Raw genomic sequence first — 12914 nt, forward strand, 5'->3', positions numbered from 1 at the left:
GGTCAAATGCTGCTGAGATCTTAAGTAAAATAAGGTAGGCTAGCATTATGTCAGTGGATTTAGGTACAGAAGTATTGAAGATAGGTCAATAATTGCATACAAAAAATTTAAGAGTTTACCTAGCATGGCCTGTAAGCTTTCTGCAGCAGCAATAAAGTCCTCCAATGCATTAAAGCTCTTCTTAGCCCACAGTACCCACCATGTACAAAGAAAAATTGGGGTCTGGCTTGCATTGAAACTCTAATGTTCTAGTGGATCAATTCTGAGTTCTCTGGAAGACCTTGATGGGATCTGTCCTACCAATCTCTAGCTGTTCCCTGGACTTGAGGAATGGCCTGAGCCTATCTAGAACTAGGTCTAGTGTTCTTAAACCTAGCTCATTTTGATTCAAACAACGTGGATTTTAGTTTCTAAACTTACCTTGAGATTCAGGGAAGTCAGCAGGAACAAAATCAAAAGTTAATGTATGCTAGACTTGATAAAACAACTTATTAATGTAAGAAGTGCTCTTTCAGCCCTCCCTTTTTCAGTTTTAGTCCAATTCCCATTTTTAATGCTATTGAAATTAAATTTCAATTTTAATTATAATTTCATAGGGATTATTTTAAACATTAATTCCTACTGTATAGTAATTTTGGGACAGATATTGCATGGGACTGGCTTGCATATATATTCACTGAAGAATATTCCCTGGAAATAGAGGATGGGTGTCTATCACAAATACCTAATTTAATTTTTTTTATTGTTTTAGGCGTTTTTGCCCCAAATATGAAATGTAGACCATGTTTTGAATCCATCATGGTTTTGTTTTACATGATTGTTTCTTACACTGAAGAGTCAAACTTGCCTTGAAGTCAAGAAACATTACTAAATTTCTTTCTACAGGTCTTGAATGTCAGGCACAGTTCAAATTCTTGGCTAGAGTGCTTCCTTTCCAAAGTGACAAGAAAAAGAGTAGGTCTGAGCAGGAAATAGGAAGTTTTATGGAAATCTTAGGGGAAAGAGCAAGATGAAAAATACTGAGAACTATAGGGAGCCATGAAATATTGATTTGCTGGAAAGAGAACGTAACAAATAAATAGAGATAAGAGAGAATATAAGATATTCTGTTTCTATTAACAGTTTTTAATTATTAATGTGAAAATTTGGGCTTCATAAAAAATAAAAGTAACAGGAAGTGTTTAAATAAAGTATTTGTGTCTGGAAACTTGGCCAAAACCTCTGTTATAGGCCTGAACCCCCCTAACCCTTACCACATATTGTAATGATTTAGAAAAAATTATCCCTCTTTGGAAAATAGATAAACATAACAGTGCAAACCTCGACTACTAGTCTTATATATGTCACTTCATAATGTGTATTGTGCTTTTCTCAGGAAGATAAATTCAATGGCATAATAAATGAAATATATAATATTTGCAAATGAAGAAAACTGAGTGAGCTATTTAAATTTGCTTCTGAAAAAGAGAGGTTTTGACCATTAAAACTTTTAAAAGGTGTCATGCTTTGATATGTAGCTTGCCAATTAGTTCTTCCCTAAGTGAAATTTCAGAGTTGTATAACTCCCTTTCTTTTATGAAAAAAAACCTTAATGCCTCCCAACTTTTGAAGGTATGATTTTAGCCCAGATATATAAAATATTAATTCATTTCATAAGCAGACGAATGAAATCACACAAATGAAAAGTGATATCAGAAAGGTTGTATCTGCATATTGTATAATCAGTGATATATGAATAGCAGAAAAATAACACTTTGGTCTTTAGAATTCTGAGACTTCCTCTTTCATTTAATTTTTTAAAATAATTTCAATATTTCTCAAAGTCCAAACAGTCAAATAGTAAAAAGAATTATAACAACATTATCAGCAAACCTTTATGCCTTGACATGAGGGCCGAATTTTCCCAATATACTGCTCTTTTGAGGTAACGCCTTTAAATATTTTTCCCCTATTTTCTGGTACATTTCTAAATAATAAAGGAATATTGCTCTTTTCAAGTCATCAACTTTAAGATAGTAACTATTGACTTTAACATAAGACAATGAAGACTTAATTCTCTTATATTCCTACTTCTCCTTCCCTATTCTCTCAGTTTATTGTTAAGTTATAGTTAAGCACTAATATTTTCATTATTGTAACAATTCACTGCTTAATCAAGTGGTTTATAATGAGTATAATTCCATTTCTGCATAACTGTTTTTCTGTGATGATGACTTTATCATTTTCTTTGCTCGATTTTCTTCCATCTTATCCTAAGTCTTAAGAACATTCTTCAACAACTCCATAAAAAAAGACCGCTCAGTGTAATTTTCCACAGAGCCCAAACTGTCAGGAAGGCTACCTTTTCTATTAATTTATTTTCCTGAAGGTATTCCTTTTTAACTCTTCATTTTCATGTTCCAGTTGGAATTGCTTATTCTTGAGACCAACTGCATAGGTGCTGTCCTGGGAATTTCATTTAAAAATCATCCTGGTGGTTTCCTGTCACTTGTACTTGGGTCTGTGTTGACTAGCTATTTCTGGAATCAAATAACTAATTCCCTCTGTCTTGACTTCGTTCAATTTTTATGGAGGCCAGCCTTCACTTGCTTCCTGAAAACGATGCATGGACTAGCAAGTACTTAGAGAGCCTGCATGTTTAAAAAAATATTCTATACGTATATAAGACTGATAGTTTGGCTACTTACAGAATTCCAGATTGAAAATAAATTCTCCTCAGAATTTTGAAAACTTTACTCCCTTATCTTCTCCCATCCAATATTGTCTTGGAGATACTATACACAGTATTCTGAAGTTTCACAATAATGTGAATTGTGGTAGGTCTCTTCTTTCATTGTGATGACAGTTTTCAATCTGAATATTTAGGTTCTTCATGTCTGGAATAATTTCTCTGATAATTTCTGCTCAATTATATTTTCTCTTCTCTCTGTCTTTAACTTCACATCTCATATTGAAATTCCCATACTCATCTTCTAGGGTTTTTTCCTTTTCTATTTTATGTCTTTTTGTCTTTTGTTTATCTCCAGGGAAAACTTTCTTAACTACATTTCCAAATGTTTTAATGAATTTTTAATTTCAGTCATATTTTTAATTCCCAAGAGTTATTTCTTCCATCATTTTACATATTTTACACCATTCTTGCTTTTAAAATAGAACATCTTATCTCACTGAGAATATTTTAGCTAGTTTTTTAAAGTTTTCAGTAGTTCACTACATTTTATGTCCCTCTTTTTGGGCTCCTTTTTGTAAGTTGTGGTTTATTATTTAGTGTTAAATGTTTTTATCAAATACTTTGTGATTATTTGTCATATGTTCATATTTACAGGGGTCACTTTAAACAAAAATTTATAAGTGCCTTCACTATTTCTATATAAGCCCTGTGTTTATGAATTTTAGATATTATCATGCCAGCCTTTTCACTGGAGCAGTCCTCAAATTTAGGTTTTGTGAATCTTTCCTTTTTGAGTTCAGTTTCACCTGAGAAGAATCTTTGTGGTGTCTTCTGGGGGTTATGAGGCTATTGGAGCTAAATGGGGAAGGAACTGAAGATCTCACCATTCCCACTTACAGATTTAGAATTAACTCCTTTACTTTCAATCTTATGCTTCCCTCCTGCTAACCTGTGTCTGGTTTCTAGGGTTCTGATGTCCTGTATATACTGTTTCCTGAAGAGAGAGAGGTGGAAGGGGTGGTCACCTATCTTCCCTAGATTAGAGTGCAGACCTGGGCTTAACCATTTTTCAGCCGTTTAAATAAACCCTGTGTTTTTAGCACCCTAGATTCCCTTTGCTTTCCAGGGGCCTTAGGCCTCCAAATTCTGTCTTTGGAGTTCTTATGGGACAACAACGGTTCACTTTTCTTTGGATTTTGCCTTCTCGGGCACATAGGCATTCCTTTTTCTATTCCGCCAAGTCATTTATCATTCTTCCCTCTGATTTCTGTCTTCATTTAGATTAAGGATTGCAGATATCTTTTAGAATCATTGAACCTTTTTAAAAAAACTTTCTTGTTTGACTTTTTACCCCTGTGGTATATCTGATGGGAGAAAGGATTGAAAAGATGTCTATTTTAGCCATAAACCTCACTACCTAATTAAATTAGTCCTAGCCCAGAGTTTTACCTGGATCTATTATAATTTCTCCAAGGACTGGTTGCTAAGCCCACTAAATAATAACAAGTATAATTTATAAATTTAATATATTTAGTAAAACATAACTTTTATAATTTATAAAAATATCACAATTAATTTCTTATATATTTGTAGCTTCTCAATGTCTGAGATAGAGTAAATGTTCCATAAGCATTCAATACATCAAGCTTATGAAAGAATGAATAAAGCAACAAGGGCATTGTTTCTGCATGTATATTTATGTTTCACAGTACAAAGCTCCTCGTTAGGTAACATGGGGGTTTTCTGACTCACTATATCCAGATTTGATTTATTATGATGACATATTTATGAGTTCAATAGCCTAGGAAAATATAAACTTCGTGGTTCCAAAGTTTATATCATTTATATTCATATAGGTTCAATTTTTGTTAGTGATGCTTTTCATAATGGGTCCATGAAAATACAATGACAACATGATATTTAGTACCAGTGGATACTCTAGTCAGCTCCTGTTTCATTTTGTTGCTTTAAAGTGCAGTCTTACTGTTAATAGAAATATCATACAGCAAGCAGAGGAAGGTACCTATTTTTTATTACGTATATATTTATTTTTACATGACCAACTATTAATGTCTTATTAGGATTTTCCAGATAAACAGAATATATATATATATATATATATATATATATATATATATATATATGTGTGTGTGTGTGTGTGTGTGTGTGTGTGTGCGCTAAATATACCTAATTGTACAATATATACAGTGTTATTTGTTTATTTTAAGGAGTTGGCTCATGCAAGTATGGGAGTTGATAAGATCTAAATCTGTAGGACAGGCTATACAGGGTCAAAACTCAGGCATGAGTTAATGCTGCAGTCTTGAGGCAGAATTTCCTTTTCTCTGGGAAACCTCAGTTTTTGCTCTTAAGACCTCCAACTGATTAGTCGAAGACCACCTATATCATGGAGGGTAACATCTGTTACTTAAAGTCAAGTGATTGTAGATGACAACTACAAGTAGGAAATACCTTTACAGCATCATCACCTAGATTACTGTTTGATTAAATAACCAGGTACTATAGCCTAACCAAGTTGATACATAAAACTAATCATTAAAAACATCAATGGAAATTATGTTATCTAAAAGGTGTTTATTCTCTTTTCTTAGATTTTATAAACTAAATTAAAATATAAAAGGCAGAGTAGTGTTACGGATAAACCAATATCAAACGCAAGTGTATTTGTTTTAAATAACTCTTGATTTCTCAGTGAGGGTTACGATGATATATTTCTAATACAAAAGTTACAGAGCCATTCAAAAGGTACTCTTTGTTTGGAAATATGGACAACAGATGAGCCAGAAGAGAACCAGCTAAGAAAATAGAAATTCACAGTATAGCTTCTCCTAAGTTGAAATGAAGTTGAATAAATTAAAAAAATTAATTCACAGAATATCCATAAAGAAAATTGAGATCAAATGAATGAACTGTAAAACAAATTTTAATTTAAAAGTCAGTAATAAGGCAGAGCTCAGAAAGTATTAGTTAATCCAATAACAAAGATTATAATGCAATGCAAATATGTAACTAAACAATTCATTGAGTAGGTAAGAGATGAAGATGAAGTTCACAAAGTACTTCTGAGAAAAACAACTGTAGTCTTAGAAAGTAAATGACAAAGATTAAATAGTAAAAATGTCTAACAAATATACAGATTACTATTATTAAATAATATGGAGGAACTAGAAGTTGGGAGAAACTGTAAATCTAGAATTTATAAAATTGATTTGGAGAAAAATATGTAGAAAAAAATCATATTGTCTTCAACTCTTGAATAAGAGTGTCTCAGCAGATTTCCAACCCTGTACTAATTTATGTCCAGTCACAAAGGACTGGTCCCTACACAGTGAGCTGAAGCCAAGAGTATTTTAGAATTAAGTATCCAGGGAATCGTATGTTGCCCATTATCAACCAAACTTAAAAGCAATTCTTTATTTTTTCTTCAAAGACCATTTTTAGTGGGTTCCTCAAATTCAAACTTAGTTAAGAGGGTTGTTGCAGTGGGAAATACAGAAAAGCAGCACGTTATGATTAGCATTCACCCTGTGAAGGGACTTTCCCCCAAAAAACTTAGTGAAACAATTCAGAAACATAAAGAGGTAAACTGTTAGCCTTTCAGAAAAAAAATGGAATGAAAATTGTTTTTCAAAGGAGCTCCTTTTGGATAACAACAAAACATACCCAGCAAGGATAATTCATGTTCACTCAGAAAGAAATTCTGGGAAGTCTAAACTAAAGTTTGATAAGTACATAATAGTTTTACTTTGGTGTAGTTTGGAACCGAAAAACCTGTCATGAAAACCTCCAGGAATGTCTCTCATTCTCATGTTCTCGGGTGTTGCCTTCTTATCTCTTTGTCATTTTGGAATAAAAGAGAACTTTTCTGGAAAGTGACATTTTCTAATTTAGCTTGTACTCTTTAATCCTTTTATGAAGAGGAAATTACATTTTCCCAATTGTAAAATAACAAAGGCTTGCTTAAAGAATTTCATACACACACACACACACACACACACACACACACACACACACCCCATTAAAGCTATATATACCACAACAAAAGCAATAGCAATCTAAAACTTTTATAAATCTATAAAATATTTTAATTGTTTTTCCTCTCCTATGTTTTAAAATATTTCTATAAAAGCATGCAACTTTTTGTTTTGTAAGAAAAACAGCACTATAAGTGTTGGTGTCTTTATCTTTCTCCAGGAGAGATTCTTCGATATAATATGTGTCATAAAAATTAATGAAATCTATTGCAGTTTAAAAACTTGAGGATGTCATTGCCAAATTCTAGGTAACCTTAAGCAAATAATGAGTTTTTATTTTAAATTTTGACTATGGAAAGCTTAAAACATATACAAAAGAATAATAAAAAAGAAACAAAAAAACGTTTACTTTAATATATTAACAGACATGAGAGAGTAATATGAAAAATTCAAAGCTGACACAAAAGTGATGAGGCAGATTTAGTTGCCAGTAAATTGGATATCTGTGGGCTTCATGGCACTTAGTAGAGAAAGAAAGGTAGACTCCATTATTTCAATTCCTCCTCCCATTGAGTTATCAGATTAATCTACCAATTTCCTGATTGTAATTTGGTCTTTCTTAATCTGAAATATTTTGGATTTCCTCCTGAAGTAGTTACATATTCCTCATCCTAGCATTCAAAGTGTCAATTCATTTTCATACCGTTTCTCTCAGTGAGTCTCCTGTCCAGTCCTATGCTCTAATTTAACATCCTGAGATGCTGGACTTTTTGTTAATTACTGACAATTCTCAATTTCCCTTCTTATCATTGATCATGGTGTCCTTGCCATCTGTATTATACTCTCTCCTAGTCTTTCTTGGTCCTCAAATACTTTTCATTCTGAAAGTCTCGTGTTCAGGTCATGCCTTTCATAAAATGTCTTTATCCTCATCCTCAAATTAAATGTGCTATTTTCCCCCTTTTCTGCCTACTGTAGTTTTAATTGAGGCTTTTAAATAATTCCACTTTCTTTGTTCTTTTAGCATATCAATTATACTCTAAAAAACATTTTTAGTTGTTTCCTTAGAGTTTGTAATACATATTTCCAACTAATATATGTCACTTTCAAATATCACTAATAACTTCATGAGTACTGCAGTTATCTTATAAGAAAGTATTCCAAATTTCTCCCTCCTGTCTCTTAAAACAGTACTGTCATTCATTTCGCTTATCCGTGAGCTATAATCATCCAAAATATTGCCACAATTATTATTTTTAACAGGCTGTTTTCAGTTAACAGTAAGAAAAGGAAAATGTTTTATTTTGCCTTCATTTATTTTTTCTCCAACACTCTTCCTTCTGTGTGTACATCTACGTTTCCTACCTTTATCATTTTTCTTTTCTCTGAAGAATTTTTAAAAAATATTTCTTGTAAGGCAGGTCTACTGGTGACAGATTTTCTCAATTGTTATTCATATAAGTAAGTCTTTATTTCTCCTTTACTTTTGAAGGATGATTTCACTGAATACACAATTCTAGGTTGGTGTATTTAAAGTGTGGAAAAACTTTAAATTCCAACACTTTAAATTTGTCACTCCATTCTCTTCTTGCTTACATGGTTTCCAAAGAAAGTCCATTGTAAATCTCATCCTTTTTCCTCTATAAGTAAGGTGTTTTTTCCCTTCTGGTTCAATTTTTGCTTTGTCTTTGATTTGATGAAGTTTGAATACAATACTCTTAAGTGCAGATTTTTAAAATATTTATTTTGCTTAATGTTTTGAAGCTTCATTAATTTTAGAAAATTCTCAGTCTTATTACCGCAAATATTTCTTCTGTTCCATGCCCACTGTGTCCTCCTTCTGGTATATCCAGGACATATATACTCTCTTTTGCAATCGTCTCACATTTCTTGGGTATTATGTTTTTTTAATTTTTATTTTCAGTTTGGGAAGTTTTTAACTGACATATCTTCAAGCTCATGGATTCTTTCCTCAGCAGTGTCCAGTATAATGAGAAACGCACCAAAGACTGTTTCTCTGTTTTTAATTTCTATCATTGCCTTTCGATTTTCCCCTAGAGTTTCCATCTCTCTGCTTACATCACCCATCTTTCCCTGCATGTTGTCCCCTTTTTCCATTATACTCCTTAGCATGATTAATTATATTGTAAGTTCCTGGTCTGATAATTCCCAAATATGTGCCGTATCTGAATCTGGCTTTGATGCTTGATTTGTCTCTTCAGAGTGTGCTTTTTTGCCTTATACTATAGGTCGTAATTTTTTTTTGAAAGCGAGACATAACGACTCAGGTTAAAAAAAACTGTGATAAATAGTTTTTAATGTAATATTTTATGTTTATCTTTATGGAAATTAGGCTGTGTTTATAGTTTACGCTAATGGTAGATGTCAGTGGCTACATTTTCATGTAGTGCTCTTGTTTTTGTCTGCTCTGTTGACTTTAGTCTCCAGAGACCCCCTTCTTAGGTATTGTATTAAATGCCATTGTTTGAGTTGTAATTTCCTGTTTTTATACAGGAGCACTGTTGATGTGGTCCTATGGTATTGAGGGGGGATTTCTATAAAGTTATAATTAGGTTTCAGTTTTTTAGTGAGCCTGTGTCTCTAGGCTGTGACCTTCAGAAGTGTTTCTCAGCATTTTTGTCCCCTTTGGAAGAGACAGAATGGCTGGTGGAGGCTTGAGTTGGGAATTCCCCTTCCTTTATGCAGAAGTACAGAGGAGGTCGGAGTTGGGTATTGCCTTTTCCCCACATAGAATATTAGAGGTGGCTTGGTTGGGTAATTCTCTTTCCCCATCACAGTTAGGCTCTAGTAAAACACAAGTTGGTTAGGCTGTGCTAAAATAGCTTTCCTTGAGGACAGGCATTTTTTAAGGAGAACAGAATGCTCTGGGTATACTTCAGAGTGGTTGCTTTTTCTCTCACCCTGCCAGAAGCACAAGTTTTCACCCTGAGAACCTGGATGGGCCCCTGAAAGTAAGACTCAGAAAAGTATGGGAGGTCCTCCTAAACATGCTCCTGCCACCCTGGGAGTTTTATCTCTTAAATGATTCCACCCTTAGTCCCCAGATACCCTTGTGTTCTTCCAGGTGCTGCCTCCAGCAGTGGTTTTTACTCCCAGTGAGCTATGACTGTTTGCATTCACCTACTTGTTTAGTTTCTGGGGTGGAAGTTTGCCCTGTGACCTCAATTCTCTGGTGAATCTAAGAAGAGTTGTTGACTTTCACTACACATGCTGTTTCCCTGTATTGAATCGTCTCTTTAGGCATAAATGTCATGATTTTGCCTAATTTTTTTACTAAAAAAATTTAGATGAAATATGTTTTACTTTGTTCATATATTTATACCTCAGTATCTCTATTATGTTGTAGAAATTAAACAATACAAGTATTTATTGCATTGAACAGCCATTGATTAAGTTAAACTGCAACCTTAAGAGACATGTCTTAAGTATGCAATACTTGCTATGAATAGTAGCAGAAATTTTAACATTGAAAACATTTTTTTCTCCAATAAAATTTTATATAGAATTTGTTTACTGAATTGCTTCCTTTAATACTCACTCATGGACTTTGCTCTGGCAATTATTTTTTGTTCATTAATTCATTTATTGAGTATCCAGTATGTGCCAGGCACTATTCTAAACTTTGGGATATACGGATGAAGAAAACAATGAAAGGCTTCTGCCTCTGGGAAGGCATATGTTTGAGTTTAGGGAAACAAACAATTGACAATGATCATAATATAAATAAGCAAGTTATATGGATGATAGAAGGTGAAGGGCGACATGAAATAGAGAAACAGAAAAGGGCAAATAGAAGAGAAGCTTGCAATTTTAAATAGAGCATCTAGAGTAGGTCTCATGGCCAAGATGATATTTAAGCAGACTTGAAGAAGAAGAGGAGTTGGCTGTGAACATGTCTGGCCAGAGAATGTAACAGCAGAGGAAATAGGCTATGCAAAGATCTGACTGACGATGAGGAGGTCCGGGAGACAGTGGAGAGTTAGAGTGAGACAGGAGCAGCAGATGGGGTCCAGGTGGTGCCAGGGGCCAGGTAAGGACTGTGGCTTTTATAGAAAGTGAAGGGACTGACACTGTAGGCTTATAAACAGAAGACAGACATAATTTATTTAGCATCTAAAAATATATTTGTCTTCCCTATTCAGATTTGACTGCAATAATACTGTTTAGAAAGCCACTGCAACAGGCCAGGCAAGTGATAACGTGGCTGAGACCAGGATAGTCCTGATGTAAGAGATTTCAGGTGTTAAATAACAGAAACGCTAAGGCTATCTCTGAGATTTATGGACTGAAAAAAAAGAAAAGAGTTTCCAAAAACCGAGACTGGGAAGACAGTATATAGCTTAGATTTGGGGGGAATATTAGATTTCAGTTTAGGCATGTTAATTTTGAGACATCTATTAGATGTCCAAGTGGAGATCTGAAGTAGACATACAGCATTTAGGAAAATGATTTGGCTGGAGCTATACTTTGGGTAGTCATCAGCACAGAGATGATATTTAAAGACATGAGACCACTTAAGATCAGTGTAGGCGTGAGTGTAGAGAGGGAAAAAGAGAACCAAGACACCCTAAAAGGTGTGTGCGAGGGGTGGGTGGTGTTTAGGGAGAAGAAACCAGCAAAACCGAGAATAATCACAAGTGAGGTCAGAGGAAAATAAGTGAGAAAAATGTATCAAAGAAGAGGGAGTCTAATCTACTTTGTCAAACGCTACTGATATCTTAAGTAAAATAAGATAGGCTAGCATTATTTCAGTAGATTTAGGCACAGAAGTATTGAAGATAGGTCAGTAATTGAATACAAATCTTAGGGGTTTAGACAGCACAGCCTGTATGCTTCCTCCAAGAGCAGCAAAGTCCTCCAATGCATTCAAGCTGTTCCTAGCCCACAGCACTCACCCTGTACAAAGAAAGATTGGGATCTGGCTTGTGTTGAAACTCTAATGTTCTGGTGGATCAATTCTGAGTTCTCAGGAAGTTCTTGATGGGATCTATTCTACCAATATCTAGCTGTGCCCTAGACTTGAGGAATGAGCCTATCTAGAGCTAGCTCTAGAATTCTTAAACCTAGCTCATTTTGATTCAAACAATGAGGATTTTAGTTTCTAGACTTACCTTGAGGTTCAGGGAAGCCAGTAGGAACAATGTCAAAAGTTAGTATGTGCTAAACTTTATAAAATAACTTATTAATGTAAGAAGCATTCTTTCAGCCATTTCTCTTTTTCCTAAAAATTAAAAAATTCTTTATGATTTTACAGACTTTCAGCTTATAGGCAACCACTGATTTTTTTTTTACAGGAAAATAATACTTTTTTTCATGCTGCATCTTCAGAAAATCTATAATTACACTGGATATATAAATAATATTATGTAAATCATAGGGTTTTTTGATGCTGCATAAATGGTTAATAATATTAAAAGTAATAATATGTGTAATATTTTATAAGAAGATATTCTGTCTTCTAAGTTCTCCATATTATTCATTTTTAAAAGCATGGAGAGAAGAAAAAATGACAGAAGGGTGGCTGGAGAGATTGCAGATCAATGCCAGGTCATGAAAATGCTATAAAACTTATGTCAGTACATTATCAAGAAAATATAGACTATTGTAATACCTTGTCAATATTAACACATAACTTTATTATTTATTTTTTTTTTATTTTTTTGAGACAAGGTCTCAGTCTGTCACCTAGGCTGAAATGCAGTGGGTGTGATCATGTCTCACTGCAGCCTTTGCTTCTCAGGCTCAAGTGATCCTCCCACCTCAGTCTCTTGAGTAGCTGGGACATACCACCAGGCTCAGCTAATTTCTTTCTATTTTTTTGTACAAAGACAGAGTTTCACTATCTTGCCCAGGCTAGTCTCGAGCTCGTGGGCTCAAGGAATTCTCCCACCTCAGCCTGCCAAAATGCTGGGATTATAAGCATGTGACACAGTGCCTGGCTAATACATAAGTTTATTAATTCAGGACCATTTATAATGATACTATGTTGGGTAGTGTCTGAGGAACAGATAAGTAAATGCAGGATAATATTTTAAGTGTCTCTGTAGTCTCAAAGAAAGACTCATGAAACAGTGGGTGCTTGGAAAAAATACAGATGTCCATTAACCCCAGTGATGCATAAGGCAATGAATACATTGGTGAGTACCCTCCAGCATACCCAGGGCTCCTGAATGGCTCCTCTGACTGTGACCTATTCTACACCACTCCTTTTGTAGGCAGGTATAATA

The 12914-nt window shown here is 34.2% G+C and overlaps 1 protein-coding gene across 3 annotated transcripts in view; it reads left to right on the forward strand.

Moving 5' to 3' along the window:
* THEMIS (thymocyte selection associated) overlaps positions 1-12914 on the forward strand; it is a 241147-nt gene that overhangs the window by 96119 nt on the left and 132114 nt on the right. The gene's annotated exons all lie outside the window — the stretch shown is intronic.

This window comes from Saimiri boliviensis, chromosome 4 (assembly GCF_048565385.1).
Source record: "Saimiri boliviensis isolate mSaiBol1 chromosome 4, mSaiBol1.pri, whole genome shotgun sequence".
NCBI lineage: Eukaryota > Metazoa > Chordata > Mammalia > Primates > Cebidae > Saimiri > Saimiri boliviensis.